Here is a 5,364-nt window from a genome sequence, read left to right on the forward strand (position 1 = left end):
AATTTTTAGATAAATTTATTTATCTATGAGAAATATTTAAATGTTAAAAGAGGAATTCCTATTACATTTGGTATTCCATAATTTGGATGGAAAAAGAGAAATTCCTAGTATATTGGAATTATGGGATAATTTATTTAAATTTATGATAAAATTTTAGATAAATTTATTTATCTATGAGAAATATTTAAATGTCAAAAGAGAAATTCTTATGACATTTGGAATTCCATCATTTAGACGGGCAAAGAGAAATTTCTAGCATATCGAAATAATGGATATTTTAATTTAGATAAATTTATTTTATGAGAAATAATTGATGGGAAAAGAGGAATTCCCATGACATTGGAATGTAAATAATTAAATGCAAAAAGAGGAATTCCCATGGTAATTGGGATCCAAGAAATTAAATGGGAAGAAGAGGAATTTTTAGTATAATTCATTTTATGATTATTTACCAAAAGTGGAAATATGGGTAGAATTGATTTCTACAAATCCCATGAATTGTTTTATTCAAAAGAAGAATATTGAATATGATTCAATTGAGGAATTGAGAAGGAATAAGGAAATAGTTGTTAGAAAAAGAATCTTTAATTAGGCCAAGCAATTGGCAGAAATTTAGAAAAAGTCTTATTATCGGTATCAATCTAGAAAAAGCTATTAAATGGAAATGGCATGTGAATGGATGTGATAAGATGTGTATGGGATGTGATAATATGTAAATGGGATGCGATAAAATGTGTATGGGATGTGATAGGATGAGAACGGATGCGATAAGATGAGTATGGGACGTGATTGGATGTGAATGCGGATGTATATGTGAAAGAAAGCGTATGCATATGTATGAGAATGAATAAATGTGGGTATGGATGTGGATGTGGATGTGGATGTGGATGTATGGATGTGGATATGGATGTAGATGTGTATGTGTATGTGAATGTATGGATGTGGATATGGATGTGGATGTATGGATGTGGATGTGGATGTGGATGTGGATGTATGGATGTGGATATGGATGTAGATGTATGGATGTGGATGTGGATATGGATGTATGGATGTGGATGTGGATGTGGATGTGGATGTGGATGTGGATGTGGATGTATGGATGTGGATATGGATGTAGATGTGTATGTGAATGTATGGATGTGGATATGGATGTGGATGTATGGATGTGGATATGGATATGGATGTATGGATGTGGATGTGGATGTGGATGTGGATATATGGATGTGGATGTGGATGTGGATGTGGATGTATGGATGTGGATATGGATATAGATGTATGGATGTAGATGTATAGATGTGGATATGGATATGGATGTATGGATGTGGATGTGGATGTGGATGTGGATATATGGATGTGGATATGGATGTGTATGTGTATGTGGATATGGATGTAGATGTATGGATGTGGATATGGATGTGGATGTATGGATGTGGATGTGTATGTGGATATGGATGTAGATGTATAGATGTGGATGTGTATGTGAAAGAATGGATGTGGATGTATGGATGTGGATGAATGGATGTGGATGTATGGATGTGGATGTGGATGTGGATGTGGATGTGGATGTGGATGTGGATATGGATGTGGATGTGGATATGAATGTATGGATGTGGATATGGATGTGGATGTATGGATGTGGATGAGTATGTGGAAGAATGAATGTAGATGTGTATGTGGAAGAATGAATGTGGATGTGTATGTAGAAGAATGGATGTGGATGTATAGATGTGGATGTGTATGTGGATGTATGAATGCGGATGTGTATGTGAAGAATGGATGTGGATGTGAATGTGTACGTGGAAGAGTGGATATGGACGTATATGTGAAAGTACGAATGTGGATGTGAATGTGGAAGAATGAATGAGGATGTGTATGTGAAAGGATGTGTTGTCGATCTGAGTGAATGGATGAGATGTAATGTGATGTGAATCGGGATGAGAATGAATGAGATGTGATGTCATGTGAATCAGAATGTGAATGAATGATATGGGATGTGAATGGATGATATGTGATGTGAACGAATCTGATGTGATGAGATGGAAAATGATGTGATTGGATGAGAATGGGTACACATATGAATTGGACATGGATTAAGTAATATGGATTGATGTGGAACAATGTGGAAAAACGAGAGTTCATTATAGAAACTGTATTTGTGACCTGTTTGTAACTGTTTTATGTCAAGAATGTTATGGAAGCATTTTGACCGTCTTGTGAACAAGGTCATGGTGGAGACCTAACTGATAAAGTTGCAACAGCTGACGGAGAGTCAACGGAGGACGTCTCACGTAGCAAGGTCGGCCGAGGTCTTGACCAGCCTCAGCTCGATTTAAATGGTGAGCTTCCGGTACGGTGGATGAGGGACCAAGGAAGTGGCCTATGAGTGAAGCGCTAGGTGACCTGCAAAGGATCCTAGAGGGTGTTGACCATACGATGCTCGGGATCTGGGTCATCGAAGATACCCACACGTGCATCGTGGAGGATATTGGAACAAGGAGTAAGAGTTGTTTTCTGAAACTGGGCATGGATCTGGTTGATTGATCTTGCTGGTCCTCAAACGGATGAGTCCATGGCTCTTTTATATGGATCTATTGGTTGATCTTGCTGATCTTCAACGGAGATTCCATCTTGAATTTTTTATAAGTGAATATATTTGTCGGGTACTATGAGCTAGGAACTATCGAAAAGGCCCCTGAGTGGACAGGTGGTGAGCGTTCTGGTTGCCAATGATGCCATAGATACTCCGATGAAGGAATGATTGGAAATTAAGATTCAACCAGATATTTTGGAGGATTGTGATCAGTGATACTATGGCTTCATTAAATGATTGTTTTAAAGATAGCTGAATCTGTGAAGAAAGCGATTTCATATTGGGTGTGTAAGTGGTGTGACTAGCTTTAAGTTTGCATGAACATCCGGCTAGGGGGCCTGGGAACTCTTTTCCCTGCTGGTACCCGGGACAAAAACTAACCAAATTCTTAATTGGATCCCATCACTATAGTGGTTGGGTGGTTGGCTAACCTATGGGACTGGATAGGGTTAGGTATATACGAGTAAATCTAAGACCTTGAAATTATAAGCAAAAATGCTATCCAGATGATGAATTCGAATGTGGTTGATATAATTTTAAAATTCTGGTTAAGAATTGATGAATTGATTTGGAAAAAGATGATTCCTGAATTTTGGTTGAAAAGTGATAAGTTGAGCAAAACCATAATGAGGATGAATTAGATAAGTCCCTGTGATAATGTTCGTAACTAGAATGATGATAATGACCTCAGCAAATCACTATGAGATTAGTGGATTGTGCTGTCAGATTACTACTGTTAACACTTGACCCAGTGGATCAAGTTAATAGGATGACAAATTGAGAACTCGCTTGACTGAAATTCTCGTGGAGGAATGTTCATAAAGAAATTTTTCGGTCTAATGGACCGTTATTGTGTTAAAGATATGAATGATATGATCTGAATGAATTGTTATTTAATGATGAGTTCTATATAAGATATTTATCCCAAGATTTTTTTGGGTTGACCAGAATAGAAGGAACCCCAGAATGAGTTGGATCTTAAGGGAAAGAGTTGTCATCTAGTTTGCAAGATGAGGACATCTCGCGTTTTTTAAGTGGGGTAGGATCATAGGAATTTTTTGGACCCAAAAAGGGCCTCCTAAGGATTCCTTATTTTACGGGATTAGAGCTTAAAAAGCTGGGCTTAAGGGAGACAAAGGCTATGATGACCCCTATTTTTTGCCACATCAGCCATACCCCCCTAGTTTCACTTTTTAAAGGGAATATTCTCATACTCTCTCTCTCTTACTTTTTGACTGTTTTCATACTCTCTCTTACTTTTTGAATTTTTTATCTTCACTCTCTACAAATTGAATCTTTCTTGTCAGTTTGAAATATCCTTTCTCATTAACTCCCACCATATCTCCCTTCCACATCAGCAAAACATTCTCGTATTTAGGTGGGCCCCAAAAGTAAAATTTTTTATTTTTTATTTTTTTACATTTTGAGGTGGAAAAAACACCACCCAACCAATATGTATGATGAAAATAATTTTTTCCCTCCAAAAAGCTTGTAATTCAAGGGTCACGTCAGAAGCCTGTCAGGAGCCAATACATCCATAACTAACTGTTAGGTCACAAACCATAAACATCCATGAGATCCCGAAATTGTGGAGACCCAAAAATTATTATTTTTTAAATTTTCTCATAAATGTAATTTATTGATGAAAAACTCCATGTTAGTATATTGTATATCAAAAATATCATTTTCTACTTAGAAAAACGGATTTGTGTTAAACCTGCAATAGCAAAGTTTTAACAGTCTCTCTCACTCACTCCCTCTCTCTCTCTCTCTCTCTCTCTCTCTCTCTCTCTCTCTCTCTCTCTCTCTCTCCTATGAGGATCTCTTTGCTTTAGCTTCTTCCTCTACTTAGCTATGGATCCTTTGCAAGCTGTGTGTGTAGCCCCTTGTGAAGCTAGAAAACGGAAGGTTGATTTACACATTTGTATTCCTGAAGAGTATGGCAGCTCTAAAAAACCCATCCTACTGATGCACAATTTGTCCAAGCTCGTAGGATAGCTAAGGAGAAAAATGTAGATCTTTGGGTTGATGGGCATCTCTATCCAGTTGACCCTCCATTAAGAGCAAACCCTCCTTTCCGCAATTTATCATCTTTTATGCAATTTGTTGGTGAAGGAGAGCTTGGCTTGTTAGGATACTGCAGAAGATTGACTACAAGTGGAGCTTGGCAAACCCATATTCTCCATGTGGAGTACCCAAGGGATAGAGAAATCACATTATAAAGCAAGAGGGGTTTATTTCAAAAATACAAGACATGGAGGTGGAGCTTCTGTAGGAGGAACATGTGTACAAGAAATGATCCTGAGTGACTGGGGGAGCAGTGCCAGAACAGTGCGAATTTTGAGCCTGCACCGCCGCTGCAGAGCCTAAATTCGCAAGCATGGCTTCCCTAGTCCTCCAGGAGCAATTCTGGTGCATTGGATGATAAACACTATATTTTTACACATGATTAAAGGTGTTTTTTTACTACTGTTTCACAATTAGTGTGCTCAACTTCATCAGAATTGATCCTGAGTGGCTAGGGGAGAAGTGCCAGAATAGTGCAAATTTTGAGCCTACATCGCCGTTGCAGAGGCCAAATTCGCACTGTTCAGGCATAGCTTCCTGAGTCCTCCAGGAGCATTTTTGATGCCTTGGGTGACAAACTGGCACATGATAGACACTCCATGTTAAAAAAACATGATGACACTGAGACATTGTAAGAGAAACTTAAAATTTTAATTATCAAAAGATTACAAAGAAAGCCAGATAGGCTTGTTACAAAGGGGGGTTTA

This window comes from Cibotium barometz, chromosome 64 (assembly GCF_041138505.1).
Source record: "Cibotium barometz isolate CiBa-2024 chromosome 64, ASM4113850v1, whole genome shotgun sequence".
In the NCBI taxonomy this organism is placed as follows: Eukaryota; Viridiplantae; Streptophyta; class Polypodiopsida; order Cyatheales; family Cibotiaceae; genus Cibotium; species Cibotium barometz.